General features: G+C 40.6%; 1 pseudogene across 1 annotated transcript in view; it reads right to left on the reverse strand.

Moving 5' to 3' along the window:
• Positions 1–200: 200 nt before the first annotated feature.
• LOC144269771 (transmembrane 9 superfamily member 2-like) overlaps positions 201–18,291 on the reverse strand; it is a 35,322-nt pseudogene continuing 17,231 nt past the window's right edge. Inside the window, exons 10-11 of the transcript XR_013347032.1 lie at positions 17,866–18,041; positions 201–2,190 (exon numbers count right to left, since the gene is read on the reverse strand). The product of XR_013347032.1 is annotated as a transmembrane 9 superfamily member 2-like (transcript). The remainder of the gene's footprint in view (positions 2,191–17,865; positions 18,042–18,291) is intronic.

An 18,291-nucleotide genomic window follows, 5' to 3' on the forward strand; every position in this document is an offset into this window, starting at 1 on the left:
TGGAAGCTATGAGACCTCCCACCTCTGTCTCCAGAGCTTCTGTACAGTGCAGCATCCTCTGGCTTCCTCCTTTCCATCCCTTGGTTTAATACTGAAGTCAGTCCTTTCTCATATGAAACACCTGCCAGCTTCAAAGGGTATTTTGCCTATGTAATAACTGTTATGCTTATAAGAAGCAAAAGAATCTTTTAAAGGGGATAAGGCAATATGCCACGTTTATTAAGAGTATGATTTAAGCATTAAAATCAGCATATGCTTCCATTCACTCGCACGCATCCCAAAAGGTTCTGCAGCTGGATTTTATAATTACCAGTCCTTAGTGTTGCTCAGTCAGTTCCAGTGGCCAGCTGAAACTGCACACGACGGAAGGGAGCTGGGCCTCTGTCGAACATGTTTGAAGCTCCGATATTGATGCAGAATGAACCCAAAGTCCCATGGCAATACACCCTTCTTTTATAGTAATAAGTTCCCATACAAGTCTATAACCAGAGTTGTTAGTCAAGGTTGCTCCCAATCAAGTTGTTACTGGGAGTATCCGCAGCTGTTTCTTATCTTGTTCCTCTGGCTCCACTCTTTATCTTGTCCTTGGGGCGTATGCCTTTGCTTTAGGGTCGTCAATCTGCCACCCGAGGGATTCCTCTCGATTTCTCCACTCCCCTCCCGACCATCTGGCCCATCAGCACTGGTCTCTGTTAGCATGCCATACATTCTTCACTCACACACAAAACAGTAAATAATTTCAAAAGCAAGAATTATAGCCATAACACTTCTATCCTTCTAAAAACACTCAATAACACATAAAGCAAAAGATAAAACCAAAACAATTTCTTCTTACTAATTCAAGACTAACAAAATAAGCAAATGGAGTATAATTTACTCAAGACAATTTCTCCCCATTAGGCGTTTGGTTTAACTATGGGACTGGGTCCCCGTTTAGTGCAGGGGGCAGGATATCTCTGATCACAGGGACACTGGTATGCCATATGAACAAAGAAAAAAAAAAGAAAAAAGCATAGTAAGCGGAGTTAAATTTCTAGAGAAAAAGGGCTCAGATGACAATGCTGCAAAGCTTTAAAAAGATTTGTATTAACAACATCATTTGCTCTTTCACACACAGCAGCACTGAAAATGTTTTAAACATTTCCCTCTTCATGGCTTCAACAGCTTCCTCTGGCAACGAGTTCCAGTTTGATCATACACTGTGTGAAAAAAAGATTTCCTTTAATTTCACTGAACATTCCTTTGTTCTTCAAGTGTGACCAGCATGAACGTAACAACCGAGCTCGTCTCTGCAATTATTTCCCGTTCACTTCCAGATACAATTGGAGGTGTTTGTAATCTCCTTTAAAGTTCTAGCGTGGGATCTGGTTAGAAGAGAGAATGCCTCTCATCCTCTAATCCAAAGCAGCAGTTAGGCTCCACGTGCTATTGCTCCCTACATTTGAACACTCCATAACTAGCAGTATAGCCCAGAAATAAGGGAATCATCCTTTTGGCAGCCCATTTGACAAGGTAAATAAATGAAACATATGCTTAGGAGTGGTGACATACTTGACAAGAAACTGGACAAGTCAGCCAGAGTTGTGCTTTGTTTTTCTTAAAAAAAAAAAAAAAATTTGATATCCTTAACAAAATTCTACATTACACTAAATGCATGTTCCTTTGTACGATGATAAACGAGTTTTAAAGGTGCACAATACTATGTACAATCAGTTTTAAGTTAAAAAAAGTTTCAAATTTTTACATAGTATTTACTGGACAGTCCTATGCTTTGATGGTACAATTGCTAAGAGTAAAAAGAAAAGTACCAAAAATAACAAGAAATCTCATCTGGAAATTATATAATGTACTATTTAAAAAAATGGTTTCATTGCATGATTCATTAGTTTCTCCAGATACAGTATTTTTAAAAAGTCATTAGAATGGATAAACATTTTCAGGGACAGTATGATTGGTGTAAACGTTTTCCCAAGCTGCTATTTCCATCTATATAGCCTGTATTTTGTGCCATACAGGTTGCAGTTCAGCTTTTACGTTTTAAAATAACTGAAGTAGGTTTCTCAATACAGGGTAAAAATATATCACAGCAAGGGTGATAAGATCCAAAGACACTTTGAAATTCTTCAGTCCACTTTCACAACACTGTAAATCTTACTAACAAACCAGAAGCAGGCAAAAAATCCAATCGTCCTTAAAACAAGAAGAGTGTTAAAATAATTAGTTTATCTTCCATACATGCTCTTGGAGCAAGTCTAATAACAGGCAAATCCCAGCAGGGCAAAATATCCCATTATCCTCCAGTTACCTATCCAGAAATAAAAGTGCACTTTTTAACTTTTAACAATGGACATTTACCCTGGGCCACTAAATTATCAATTTCAAAGCTAAAAGATTTTTTAGGAGTTGCTTGTATGATGTGCCCCTAAAAAACTGAACACAGTTATAAAATTACATAAATCTGTCATTAGCAGCCACATGGATACTCTAAAACAACTAGTAGTTAACTTCCTCAACTGTATGCTACACTTACAATGTATACATATGCAAAAGCCTTGTCCAGCTCAAATTATACACTGTCTTTAGGTCATACACTACTGCAAGGCCATGTGGTCTACTGCCGTGGTTTTCAAACCATGGGTCACGACTGGAAGGGAACTGGGTCGTGGAATGGAAGGGACTGGGTCGTGGCGGCTCTGGTCAGCACCGCCAACCGGGCCGTTAAAAGTCCCGTCGGCGGTGCTGCCCGGCTAAGGCAAGCTAGTCCCTACCTGTTCCGACACTGCACTATGCCCCAGAAGCGGCCAGCAGCAGGTCTGGCTCCTAGGCAGGGGGGCCACGGGGCTCCGCGCACTGTCCCCGCCCCAAGCACCTGTGGACGAGAGCTGCACGGCGCTCCTTGTGTGCCTCCGTCTAGGAGCTGGACCTGCTGCTGGCTGCTTCCAGGGCACAGCGCAGTCTGCGATGCCTGGACAGGCAGGAAGCCTTCCTCTGCACCCTAGCTGTGCTGCTGACTGGGAGCTGCATGAGGTAAGCCCGCACCCCAACCCCAGCTCTGATGATCATAGTGGTCCCTTCTGCTCTATAAGCAAGGGTTGAGTAGCCTGCAGAAGTTAATGAAGATTTAAGGCAGGAGTAACCATTGCATGGCAAGAAGGTGGAGAACAACATACGGCAGAGGAAGAGACTGGCCCAGGGCCAGAGTATTTTCTCTTTTTACTGTAAAGAGCAAAGTTGCGGCTGCCTCACCCACTATCACTGTGATGGAGTGACTAGAAAGGAGGGAAGACTATGCTTCCTTTTCAGTTACTGGGGTCACGTGCAATATGTCCCAAATATCCTCCCCATTAACTCAATTGAGACTCGGGGTAAATATAATGTTTCTCTCAAATTCCTGCACCAATTTCAAAGGCAAACGTTATGAAATAAATAAGTTGCCCTTCTAACAACCTTGCATTCAAGGAGATTCAATATTAAACCTCAAAACCCCTCCAGGACATAGCTATTACTATAAGCACTTTGCACATTGGTTAACTGAGGCACAGACATTAAACTAGATGTCACAATTAACACCCTCCCAATGGTAGGAAAAATCAGTGTTAGCTAAACAAGTTTTTAAAAAGACAGCGACGTGCAACACTCCTATAAAGATTCACTGCACCCTTAGGAGACATACCCAGTCCACTCCATCAGAGGCTTTTTATAAACATAGCTATTGCAATAGGCACTTTGCACATTGGTTAACTGAGGCACAGATATTAACTAGTTGCCACAATTAATACCCTGCTAACAGTAGAGAAATCAGTGCTGGCTGAACAAGTTTTTAAAAAGACAGCGACATGCTGTGTTTTACTACAACAGTCCTATAAAAGATTCACTGCACCCTTGGGAGACATACCATCAGAGGCTTTTATAAACATAACTATGGAAAATAGAACATGTTCAATATCAGCTCTATTATTCACTATCACAAGGCAAATCAATGAAAGGGAATCTCAGGTTCTTTGTTAGACTATTTTACCTTTTACATATTTATTGAATTAGCTTTTCTGTCTTTCTACCCACTTGCTGACCAGACTTTCGCAAGTGATAAATGAGGAGCCTTTCTTCAGATGCTTCCTATTATATACCTGCTAGTTCTTGTGATACTTCATTTTGCCACGTATATTTCTAGTAAAGGGCTTTTTGACAGCCTACTATTAGGTGCTGTAGATTACCCTTTTCCTCCAGATTTACAGTTATCATAGTCCGAAACAGTGGGTTTGATAGGAACTCATACACCAACCACAAAAGGAATTTACATCACTAAGGCTTGACATCACTAAAGCTATGTCTACACTATGCACTTTTTAACAACACAGCTGTGCTGCTAAAAGGCACACAGTGTAGCCACTCTTTGTCAGCAGGAGAGAGCTCTCCCACAGACAAAAAATAAATCCACCCCCAATGAGACACGGTAGCTTCACACCGGTGCTTTTTGGTGGTAAAAGTTTTGTCATTTGGGGGTGTGTGTGTTTTTTTCACACCCCTGAACAACAAAAGTTTTACTGACAAAAGTGCAGTGTAGACAAAGTCTATGTCTATTTTATAGTTGATTCTCTCACTCCTTCCCATTGTGTCCAATATGCCCGTATTTGCATTGTTACAACCTCTCCTCCCCTAGCTCGTAGCTTCTTTCAGTGTTCCTCTGTAACCCACCTTCTTATGTTTGTAAGATAGAAGGCTCCAAGCAGGCTGTGTCTCTTAAAAACCTCCTCCTTAGACCTTGTCTATACCACAAAGTTTTGTTGGCAAAAGTTGTCTTTTACTGACAAAACAGGCGAGGTATATACACACAACGCTACTTTTGGCGGCAAAACTCTGCTGTTTTGCTGACAAAATAAAACCATCTCAATGAGAGGCATAAAGCTTTTTGTGGGAAAGTTAAAGTGACAAAGCATCAGTGTAGCCACTGCTGTTTGTCGACATAACTGGCTTCCACCGGTATCCCACAATGCCTGCCGTGACCGCTCTGCTCACTGTTTTGATCACTAGTCTGCTGCCCTGCAGGCATGTGCTCGTCCCCTTTTAAAGCTCTGAGAAGTATCTGACAGCTGAGCCTGCTGCTCTGTTTGGGGAACAAAGAGCAAATCATTAAGGTGGAATGCTCCTGTTGTGCCCTGCGCTAGGAACACAGCGCCAGGCAGACTGCTGCTGTGGGGAGTGGGGAGCAGGAGGGGACAACTGCTGTGCTTTCACATTCCTCAGCAGGGAGAGCTCACAGAGCAGCTCAGGATGCTGCTCCTGGCAGCCGAGGAGGCTGTGGGAGAACTCAGAGGGAACTCACAGAGCCACAGGCAGGCTGGCAGAGCAGGCTGCTTCGGGACAGACTGCTGTGCGGAGCAGAGCCAGGGGGGTGTCCCCCTCCCCCTGCCACAGGATAGGTCGGTCAGCCTGCTGTCTTCCCCACCCCAGACACACCACTCTCCTCTCCCTCCCCCACACATACTTTAGTTGAAAAAGTGGCTGACAATCTACTAGGATGCCCCTGGAAGGATGGAATTGAGAACCCTGCATCATGTGACGCTGTACCTGCCCCATGAGACATTGCAAACCCTTCCCAAAGCACCCTGCGGCCAGTTGCACAGTGGGATAGTTACCCACAGTGCACTGCTCTCTGTGTTGATTCAAGAGCTGCTGGTATGGATGCACTCCACCGACACAAGGAGCACAGAGTGGACATGCAACAGCGGTTTTAATTAAAGCGGCATAACTGTTGCTGGCAAAAGTTTGTCGGGTAGACTAGGTCTTATTGAAGTGCTGTTTTTTCTGTATGTTTCACATATTAGGTATCTTAAAATAAACCAGCTTTCCTGTAATAGAAATTCAATATTTTAAAGAGAAAGCGCTCAAATTTTAGCACAAGGTTTAAGATTTTTCCACTGCAGTTCTATGAACATGCAATTGCAAGTATGTACAAGCTTACTACAGAAATAGACTCTATATAAACACACCCGCGCACTGACCCTTGTTACTCTGGACCTTCCCTGCGCGCCACTTTCCCCTCAAAGGAGGACTTCATTCAAAATACAAAATTACCAAAGCCTTTCCCAGTGAACAAGGACTATTTAATCTATAATCAGGTTTTTCTCATGTACATTGATAGAATCACTTGCCAACTTCCCTCTCCAAAATCTTCTCAACAAATCAAAGAGAAAATATTCTCTTTCTTGGAGATTTTGCCAATTTAGATACTAGAAGACAACCAGATTTACTATGACATTAGCCGCTAAATCTGAGATGCATACTAGTAAATGCATAAAATGGAGGCAAGTGCCAGATACCACCTGTCACCTGTCAGATGTGGCTCTTAGACATAAAACTGCAAGACACCTCATTTGGATTTTGTCCAGTAGCCTATATAACTGTTTTCATCATCAATACACAAAATCTCCCCTACCAATATTATAATGGCACATCTGCAGTTAAGAGTTCAGTCACCGTTTCCATTATAAACCCCAGCATGCACCGTAATTCCTCCATCCAAACAAAAATTTCTTAAGGATTTAGAATGTGAATGGTTGTACTGGAAAGACTTCACAGGTGATGTAACTCTGTGGATTCCATTATTTGACTAATAAATAGTCCCTGGTTGATAGCTATCAAGTCTGCTGCAAACATCAAAGATGAGAGTAGTCTGAAAGGAGCTACCATGGTCTCCCTTTAAGCATCCTTGCTTGCAGATTTATGATGAGTGAATTATAGCGAATCAGTTGAAAAATTCAGTGAAGCAATCTTTTAAATATTCCCAAGGGTTTTTTAAACCTGTAGGTTAAACATTTATCTGACAGACTAACAGCTCCCGTGGCTGAGTTCAGCACATTGCTTGTTTTCAGTAGTTTGATATTACACAGTTAATTTAAGATTACACAAAGCCAACATTACCTGACAGTTGGATTAAATTATTGTTCATGAGTAAACGCTATGTTTGCAGAGCTCCTATAACTCACTTAAAAACCTCTCATAAAAGCTGCCTACTTCTTCCAGGTTCCAACAACAAGACCACCTCTGGGGAAGGGAGTATTTCTTCCCCAACCTGGTTCACAGCTTTATCGCTATCTGAAAGGCTGTCACTTGACTTTTCTATTCTGCTTGTAAAGTCATTTATTTTCTATTGCCTTTGCAAACTTTTTAAATAAACTAACGTATTTCACTTCAACCCTGTATTGTGAAGGCCACTGCACTAAGCTGCTATGTATGAATGACTGACTGAGCAGAGTGGGCCTAATTCTTCCCTGTCTGGCACCTGGTGTAGGAATTTACAGAAGTGATAAATGGGTATAAAATGTTAGAATTGCTTATGTGGGACACCATCCTAATCCGTGATATTTGGCACTGACCAACCAGTTAAGAGTAAAATACAAACCAAGTAATACCTGGGTGAGGTGAATACAAGTAAAGGAAACAGTTATTTTAAAGGTTTCAAAGTAGCAGCCATGTTACTCTGTATTTGCAAAAAGAAAAGGAGTACTTGTGGCACCTTAGAGACTAACCAATTTATCTGAGCATAAGCTTTCGTGAGCTACAGCTCACTTCATTGGATGCATTCAGTGGCTATTTTAAAGGCTGCAGCTATAGCTATATCATTTACTTCAGTGTGTTGGACAAGAAGGCTGGGATATTCAGAGGCTCCCAAAGGAGTTAGGTGCCTGACTGCCATTGTTCGAAATGTTATCAGTTAGCTTGGCATACTGGTGAGACACTGATGCCAGACAAGTCAAGGCTGGCATTTTCAGATTCTCTTCCCTCTGAGCACCTCTCTCATGAAAGCCAGTCTTGAAATACAAGCACACAGCTGATACAGTTTCTCTCAACTGAAATCTTGCCTCGATTGCCAGCCTTTGTTGCTTTACTTAAAATAGCATTCCAATAAACATGTGAACCATCTTGTTAAACAGGACACCCTTTCCTGCAGAAGGGACACTATTAGATTTCTAATTAGCTTACTAAAATTGATACCAGGCATGTATACTTATAACAGGATGCCCAATTCAAAAACATGTCTATGTTTACCAAAAAAACAACTAGGTTATTTGTTTATAAGTGGTCTAATTTGTTACCATTCAAAGCTACTTCAGTTTCTTTCACAAAGCATGGTAAAAAGCAAAATCAGAATTTTCTGAAAGAATCTGTACAGTCTACTGATTCAAGTTACATATTCAAATGACTGGCTATTTTGTTATCAGAGTGCAAGAAGCCTTTCAATCTCAAGTGAAATATCGGATGGAACACAGAACAGGAAAACCCCCAAACTCTTCTCATTGTGGATTCTATTTACTGTGGATGTTAATCAGTTTATTCCAATAAACATCACTGATTCAGAGAGGAAATATAATTTACAGTACTCTCTGAAAAATTTTCTGTTATCTCTCTACTATTATTCCACAATAGGGATAGGGATACAACTTTGATATACACTTCTCTTTGCCCCATAATATTGTGAAAAATCCAAATCCCTACACACACTCCCCTGACAGCCCTATAAGGCCTTGATTTGTTCTAGAATCAAGCATTACCACTGCAGCTTTTTATATTTTTTATTTTCGTTTAAGTGATCCCAAGCTGCCTGCAAACTTACAAAGATATGAATATGGATTTGGGTGGACATGCATTTAAGAAATTACTTTTTTTTGGTAGAGCTATCTTCAAAGGGATGTCCTTCACAATTACTTTAAGATTCTAACTTTCCGTGATAAGCCCTTAGAGCTCATCCATAGAAATGAAAGCATCAGCTCACTGCAAACCATTATGTATCTTCTATCTGATTCTACAGAAGTGTAAATGTAAGCTTGTTTTTTATGATAGTTATTTAAAATTCATGAAACTGATAGTCAAGATGTTACTGAATGTGTCAAGTAACATCCCTACCCCAAGAGGCAAAATATGACCAATATACCAGAAAGAGCTGACAATTCAGCTCGCTTGATTTTTTGTCCTCGGCTTCTGAATACTTTAGGCAGTAATACATAATAGCACTTAGCAACAGTTTTCTTTTGGTGTATTTGGAAAGAATACCATGAGCTAACATTTAACTGGGTAACATCAAGTTATTAGTAAACAATTTCTTTAATTTCACTTCAATATTAAAAACAGAATTACTGCACCAAATAATGCCAAAACACTTCAAAGCAGACTGTCCTATTCCACCTCAGCTTTTCCAGCTTTACTGTTTAATGAAGAAAAAACATTCAGAGCACGAACAAAATGTAAGAAAGCAAATAGAAGAGCACTCTGCACTTGGCTGATACTTTTTATATATCTTAAAAGCTTTTTGTATCATACTGGTTTCAATCACTACACAGTGGTGGATGCTTCAGAATCTCAGATTCTAAACACAGTCTACCCAGAAGATCAAAACTCAGTTTTGAACATGGCATTAACTCACAAGTGAAAGTGATGTTCAAAAATAGAGGTCACTGTAAAGCAACATGCTTTGACTAAACACAACCATTTTTTGTCCCCCACGTAATCATAACTATCACCAGTTAAAATAGTGTCTGTTTTGATGTACACAATAATTGTTAGATTTGGCCAGCTTGATTATATATTGGTGACAGTCATTGTTTTAAATATTCACAAGTATTTGTTCAGCTTCAGCATTCAGCTCCTACTTGGCTATTCACTGTGATTTCTTTTGTGGAGACCAAAATATCACACTATGTTGCCATATATGAACTGTTAATGATGACTTTTATATTGGATTTCAGCTACTGTGATTTAAAAATATAGTAAAACAAGATACCTATTGCTGACATAACTGGAATAGGTCAAGGTCCCACTCCTTCAAATAGTTATGCACGTGAGCAGATGTACTCACATGAGTAATTCATTAACTCATGTCAGTAACTTTACTCACATTCAGAAGTGGCAGGATTGGGCCCTTCTTACAGTTTAATTTACAAATTGGATGCTACTAAGGAAAAGTAATGATAAAGCAAACAAAACTCCTATAACCTTGGTTGGATTGTCTTGGTATAGTAGTTTACTATCCACCCAAAGCACAGATTGTTAAACTAATTAGAGAGGATAAACTAACATTCTGTTTTGAATGTTATCAACGACTCAACTCTGAATTGCTAATTCATGGGAAATTACCATGTACAGAATTTAGAAAACAGTCACTTCCTAAAATAATATGACTGCACAGTGATTTCTTCATGAAATGGTTATAGAAAGCAGTGCCACTATTAATGTGGTTTATAAAAGTTAACACATGAAAACAACAGAATTACATATTATTGTACTTTTTCAGGTATCCCCATCAACGACTCCAGGATCAGCACATCTGAAGCTCTTAGTACCATTTCAGCAGCTGCCATGGCAACTTAAATCATCATTTTATAGGTAAAAAGAATATTTTTCATTCTACCAATTTACGTCTCCTAAATTGAAATTGGCAGAGTAGCAACTAACCTATACACACATTAACATATTGCTTTAATTTAAAAATAATTAAAACATTTTTAACTATAGATTTCTTTTTTGTAAATTACAGAGGACATCTGGAGCTTCTCTGTTTTGCCAGGATTTAAGCAGCAGTTTAACTGGCAACATGCCACATTCCATGTTTGCTTTCTAATAATTTAAAATTGGAAGAATTAAATCCTTCTCAATTGCAATTTTAAGAGACTCTAAACTGCAGATACAATCCACAGTCTTTCCCCTACCCCCAATGAAAAGGGAAGAAGAGACAGACTTCAGCAGGGTGTAAATAATGAGAAAGAAGAAACATAGCAGATACATGGCAGCTAACATCATTAAACATAACGTACACAGAGTATTTGGCTCACTTTGCTCAGAAACACATACACTAATGCTCCTTGCTAATTCTAGCAGGCACACTGCTGTTTTGTTACCTCAGGTGGTTATTCTATCAGTTTCAGATATAAAAAAGATCAGGCCCTCTTCCCCTCTCAGCTGCAGGGCTTAAATAGTAAGAAAAAGAAAAAAAACCCACCAACTTTTACAATGTCCAGGAAAATACAGAAGAAAAACTGCCTAGAGACAAAAAGAAAAGGAGTACTTGTGGCACCTTAGAGACTAACCAATTTATTTGAGCATGAGCTTTCGTGAGCTACAGCTCACTTCATCAGATGCATACCGTGGAAACTGCAGCAGACTTTATATATACACAGAGAATATGAAACAATACCTCCTCCCACCCCACTGTCCTGCTGGTAATAGCTCATCTAAAGTAATCTTCAGGTTAGGCCATTTCCAGCACAAATCCAGGTTTTCTCACCCTCCACCCCCCCACACAAATTCACTCTCCTGCTGGTGATAGCCCATCCAAAGTGACAACTCTTTACACAATGTGCATGATAATGAAGTTAGGCCATTTCCTGCACAAATCCAGGTTCTCTCACCCCTCACCCCCCTCCAAAAACCCACCCCCATACACACACAAACTCACTCTCCTGCTGGTAATAGCTCATCCAAACTGACCACTCTCCAAGTTTAAATCCAAGTTAAACCAGAACATCTGGGGGGGGGGGTAGGAAAAAATGAGAGGAAATAGGCTACCTTGCATGATGACTTAGCCACTCCCAGTCTCTATTTAAGCCTAAATTAATAGTATCCAATTTGCAAATGAATTCCAATTCAGCAGTTTCTCGCTGGAGTCTGGATTTGAAGTTTTTTTGTTTTAAGATAGCGACCTTCATGTCTGTGATTGCGTGACCAGAGAGATTGAAGTGTTCTCCGACTGGTTTATGAATGTTATAATTCTTGACATCTGATTTGTGTCCATTTATTCTTTTACGTAGAGACTGTCCAGTTTGACCAATGTACATGGCAGAGGGGCATTGCTGGCACATGATGGCATAAATCACATTGGTGGATGTGCAGGTGAACGAGCCTCTGATAGTGTGGCTGATGTTATTAGGCCCTGTGATGGTGTCCCCTGAATAGATATGTGGGCACAATTGGCAACGGGCTTTGTTGCAAGGATAAGTTCCTGGCTTAGTGGTTCTGTTGTGTGGTATGTGGTTGTTGGTGAGTATTTGCTTCAGGTTGGGGGGCTGTCTGTAGGCAAGGACTGGCCTGTCTCCCAAGATTTGTGAGAGTGTTGGGTCATCCTTTAGGATAGGTTGTAGATCCTTAATAATGCGTTGGAGGGGTTTTAGTTGGGGGCTGAAGGTGACGGCTAGTGGCGTTCTGTTATTTTCTTTGTTAGGTCTGTCCTGTAGTAGGTAACTTCTGGGAACTCTTCTGGCTCTATCAATCTGTTTCTTTACTTCCGCAGGTGGGTATTGTAGTTGTAAGAAAGCTTGACAGAGATCTTGTAGGTGTTTGTCTCTGTCTGAGGGGTTGGAGCAAATGCGGTTGTATCGCAGAGCTTGGCTGTAGACGATGGATCGTGTGGTGTGGTCAGGGTGAAAGCTGGAGGCATGCAGGTAGGAATAGCGGTCAGTAGGTTTCCGGTATAGGGTGGTGTTTATGTGACTATTGTTTATTAGCACTGTAGTGTCCAGGAAGTGGATCTCTTGTGTGGACTGGACCAGGCTGAGGTTGGTGGTGGGATGGAAATTGTTGAAATCATGGTGGAATTCCTCAAGGGCTTCTTTTCCATGGGTCCAGATGATGAAGATGTCATCAATATAGCGCAAGTAGAGTAGGGGCTTTAGGGGACGAGAGCTGAGGAAGCGTGTTCTAAATCAGCCATAAAAATGTTGGCATACTGTGGGGCCATGCGGGTACCCATAGCAGTGCCGCTGATCTGAAGGTATACATTGTCCCCAAATGTGAAATAGTTATGGGTAAGGACAAAGTCACAAAGTTCAGCCACCAGGTTAGCCGTGACATTATCGGGGATAGTGTTCCTGACGGCTTGTAGTCCATCTTTGTGTGGAATGTTGGTGTAGAGGGCTTCTACATCCATAGTGGCCAGGATGGTGTTATCAGGAAGATGGATTGAAGTTTCCTCAGGAAGTCAGTGGTGTCTCGAAGGTAGCTGGGAGTGCTGGTAGCGTAGGGCCTGAGGAGGGAGTCTACATAGCCAGACAATCCTGCTGTCAGGGTGCCAATGCCTGAAATGATGGGGCGCCCAGGAGTTCCAGGTTTATGGATCTTGGGTAGTAGATAGAATATCCCAGGTCGGGGTTCCAGGGGTGTGTCTGTGCGGATTTGATCTTGTGCTTTTTCACGAAGTTTCTTGAGCAAATGCTGTAGTTGCTTTTGGTAACTCTCAGTGGGATCATAGGGTAATGGCTTGTAGAAACTCGTGTTGGAGAGCTGCCGAGCAGCCTCTTGTTCATATTCCGACCTATTCATGATGACAACAGCACCTCCTTTGTCAGCCTTTTTGATTATGATGTCAGAGTTGTTTCTGAGGCTGTGGATGGCATTGCGTTCCGCATTCCTGCTATTACCAGCAGGAGAGTGAGTTTGTGTGTGTATGGGGGTGGGTTTTTGGAGGGCGGTGAGGGAGTGAGAGAACCTGGATTTGTGCAGGAAATGGCCTAACTTCATTATCATGCACATTGTGTAAAGAGTTGTCACTTTGGATGGGCTATCACCAGCAGGAGAGTGAATTTGTGTGGGGGGGTGGAGGGTGAGAAAACCTGGATTTGTGCTGGAAATGGCCTAACCTGAAGATTACTTTAGATAAGCTATTACCAGCAGGACAGTGGGGTGGGAGGAGGTATTGTTTCATATTCTCTGTGTATATATAAAGTCTGCTGCAGTTTCCACGGTATGCATCTGATGAAGTGAGCTGTAGCTCACGAAAGCTCATGCTCAAATAAATTGGTTAGTCTCTAAGGTGCCACAAGTACTCCTTTTCTTTTTGCGAATACAGACTAACACGGCTGTTACTCTGAAACCTGCCTAGAGACAGTTGCGTGCAATTTGGCCATATATACCTAGTCCTACCTCAGTGCAAAAGACTGGTCTAAATGACCTATCAAGCTCCCTTCCACTCCTACATTTCTAGAATTCTAGATCTATGTTAAGCGAATATAAATATTTGCAGTGGTTTTCAATAAGCAGGTAGAAGTCTTTTAGAGGTAGCAATGAGTTATCTATCAGTGTCTTGTAGCTCATCAATAACAGGATACTACAAATTAACATCACTAGTCACAGTTTAAAATAACCCTCTATATACACAAGGCATTTTCCCAATAATTCTACCAGTCTCGTGCTTGATGATTTAAAGTGAAATGGCACATGTAAGATAGGACTGTGTGAACTCCACATCTTGCAGCACCAAGATAATGAAAGAGAATTAGAAAGATGTGAACCTAAGCATGAACAAGATGCAATTTTCTGCAAACAAAACAAGTTCAAAAAAAGATCTTTTCCTCTTCAGTATGAAACTTTCTGGGCCAAATTTTCAGGTCAGGCCCCAAAATTACTCTGGGAGCCACTTGCTTATGAATGTTAGGGTAATTCTGTAGTAGATGCCCAGTTTGCATGAGTAATTTCAGAGGCCACATGTCATAAACATAAAGGGAAGGGTAAACACCTTTAAAATCCCTCCTGGCCAGAGGAAAAATCCTTTCACCTGTGAAGGGTTAAGAAGCTAGGATAACCTCGCTGGCACCTGACCACAATGACCAATGAGGAGACAAGATACTTTCAAAGCTGCAGGGGGGAAGAAACAAAGGGTCTGGGTCTGTCTGTGTGATGCTTTTGCTGGGGACAGAACAGGAATGGAGTCTTAGAACTTAGTAAGTAATCTAGCTAGATATGCGTTAGATTCTGTTTGTTTAAATGGCTGAGAAAATAAGCTGTGCTGAACGGAATGGATATTCCTGTTTTTGTGTCTTTTTGTAACTTAAGGTTTTGCCTAGAGGGATTCTCTATGTTTTGAATCTAATTATCCTGTAAGGTATTTACCACCCTGATTTTACAGAGGTGATTCTTTTTTACTTTTTCCTCTATTAAAATTCTTCTTTTAAGAAACTGAATGCTTTCTTCATTGTTCTTAAGATCTAAGGGTTTGAGTCTGTGGTCACCTATGCAAATTGGTGAGGATTTTTATCAAACCTTCCCCAGAAAAAAGGGGGTAAGATTTGGGAGGATTTTGGGGGGAAAGACATTTCCAAACGAACTCTTTCCTAATAATAATAATACTGGTGTTAGACGTTTGGTGGTGGCAGCGAAAGTCCAAGGGCAAAAGGTAAAATGGTTTGTACCTTGGGGAAGTTTTAACCTAAGCTGGTAAAAGTAAGCTTAGGAGGTTTTCATGCAGGTCTCCACATCTGTATCCTAGCGTTCAGAGTGGGGAAGGAACCTTGATACCACATTTCAAAGTATGGCTCTCTGTTTGGAAGTCTACGGCGTGTGAAGTTTTATCCCCCTGAATGTTCCTCTTGTTAAAATGGTGGCAACTCCTACCTGGCATCTCATTTTCCATTCAACACCATTTGCCTTTTCACCACTTTTCTTCAGGTTTCCTCAGAATAAAATTACAGAGGTCTTAATCATAGATCCAAGGATGGTAGCAGATCCAAAGTGAGCAAGCAAAAGTTCCTTCTCTCCAACAGCATTGAAGTTACCCTAGTAAGTAGCCAGGCTCCAAATCCACTTCTCTCCACAATTAGCATATGGCAAGCAACAAATAACAATGAGCTCAGATGAACTAATCTCGGCAAACATAGTGACACTAGAGAAGGTGGGGCAGGGCAGCAGCAGAGAAGAGACTGGTGATGTAAGCAACCCTGAGCAGCCAAAATATTTATTTTTAAATTTTTTACTTATGAACTGAATGTAAATGAGGATCTGCCAAGAAGAGATGGGGGAATCTAAGAAAGGACCTTTATTAGCCTATCTCTTGCTCCCAAGAATCTCCCCAGATTTGTGGCTTTTAAAAAAAATAATTGTGTGTGACGCATGACAAATGAGATGCTGAGTCTTCTCTTCTCTGTAGATGTATATATGCATGCTGTGTTATTATAAGACCCCATCACTGCAGTACCTGAGCACCTCATAATCTTTAATGTGTTTATCCTCACACACAATTGTGAGGTAGAAAAGAGTTTTCTCCATATTACAGAGAGGGAACTGAGGCACAGAGACTTCGGGCTTGTCTACATTAATGGCTAAACTCAGCACTGCTGCGATCGATTTAGTGGGTCTGGTGAAGACCTGCTAAGTCGGTGGGAGAGCGTCTCCTGTTGACACAGCATGGTCTAGAAACTTCTGTAAGTCATTATGTCGACTTCAGTTATGAAACTTACATAACTGAGGTCAATTTACAGCTTTAGTGTAGATTGGCCCATAGTAAATTGTCCAAGGAAGTCTGTGGCACAGCTGGGAATAGAACCCAGGTCTCTGAAGTCCTAGACTTGCAACCTAACCACTGAGCCATCCTGCCTTTCTAAATTCTGAAAGTTACAGCCACAGTCACAAGAGGCCAGATTTAGACCCTTCTCTTGAACAAATGAGGAAGCCTGAAGTGAATAGCCACCTAGAAGTCTCCATAGCAAGCACCCATTGAACATCAGTGCAGAAGGAGGTTTCTTGGATTAGCCAAGTGCTTGCTGACTCACTGCAGTACTAAAGACCTTTCTGCTGAACCTGGACCTCACAAACCCTAGCCTTTTCTGTGGGGCTGGGGAAAAGAGCTGATGGTGTGATCAATAAAATTCACACATTCTTCATTTTTCATACTCTACCAGAAAGCTAAGGTCTGATTCTGGAAAAAATCCTGTTCCTCACATTATGCTCCAAGTTTAATTACATCAGAAGATATGAGAAAAGTACATTCTAGTAGACCACAGTCCTGCCTGCATCTCAACAGTACAACACTGGAAGCGTCCTCACGCTGTCTGTTTAACAATGTGCTGCAGTACCCCACTTGCTTCATTTCAATAGGTTCAGAATTCCCAAGACATGTAACTCCCCCCCAAACTTTTTTTTTTTTTTTGGGTCAGTGTAGGGCAAGTTTTGTTCAACACATTCCTAACCCCTCTTTTCTTCTTTGCATCTGCAAGTTACGCAACATCGCATCTGCTTTACCATCTGGCATTTCAAGTGTCTGACTGCTCTAGGTATTCGGTTTCTATCACATACTCAATACCAGTTCACTACCATGTCAATATTTGGACATCTTGCATTCATTATCAAGTTAAATAAATTGAAAATAAAAATTTCCAGTCCCTATACACTGAGTGTAACATTTGCAGTTTAAAACCTTTACATTTAGTAATAGTTATATTTAGCATTTAGATCACTTTACATTTTCAAAACCTTTTACAAATATTATCTGTTGTAAGGATTAATTAGATAAGTGTTAGCCCCATTTTACACACTGTGAACACACATCAAGATGTTGAGTGACTTGCAACAGTTAGTGTCAGAGTGTCAGGATTAAATCTTCCAGTCCCACATTCATCCTTCTAGCAAAGACGGTTCTCAGTTTTAGTCTCCGTTTCTTACCTTTCATTTACATTCATTATATATATACGTGTGTGTGATCAGCAATCAGCATTCCTTTCATTTTGTGACTTCCTAAGTAATTTCCAATATAAAAGCTTTTCTGTCAAGGACACTTTGAAAATGTAAATCTATAATGTTCTTAGGTCACTGTTACACTACCATGCAATAATCAAGGAAACTCAACAAGTTAGAAAAGAATCGCTGCAAATTAGATTGTAGATCTTCCGGTCAGGAACAATAAGTTATCTGTACTGTTATGTCGCTAGCATGCATATTTTTGGGTGCTGTAAAGTGAGTGAATAATGGTAGCAGCAGACTCAAACCATATTTAATATCAAAATTGCTGGTTTCTTCCAAGCAAGTGTTTCTCAGCTTGACTCTGGCTAGAATGATCAGAAAACAGCAACCCTGAAACCACTGCATTAAATTTCACCGATAATGCTGCACTTACCTGTAAAAAGGAAAAATATCAAAACCATGATCCTAGTATACCCAAGGTATAAAATGGTACTAGCAGTTCCCGTTATTTGGAGTTCAGAGAAGAAGAAATGAACCGCATAGATAAAAAGATAAACAGCTGTAAAGCTGCTCATTAAGAATGATCTCCACTACCAATGATAATCCTGAAAGAAATACTAAACCATTTCAGGAAAAAATTCAAGTACAAAACTAAAACTGCACTTTTATCATTTCAGAGCAAAGCATTATTTACAAGTCTATGAAAGATTAAATTAATTCTTGGCATATTTTTATACTCATACTCTTGCTTGAACTCCTTTTTATTAAAATTATGCTATTTCTTTCTCAAAATGAATTCTGTCAGGATGTTTAAACTATGAATGTGAAATTCTGTTATCCACGATCAAGACTTTA

Source organism: Eretmochelys imbricata, chromosome 9 (genome assembly GCF_965152235.1).
Source record: "Eretmochelys imbricata isolate rEreImb1 chromosome 9, rEreImb1.hap1, whole genome shotgun sequence".
Lineage (NCBI taxonomy): Eukaryota > Metazoa > Chordata > Testudines > Cheloniidae > Eretmochelys > Eretmochelys imbricata.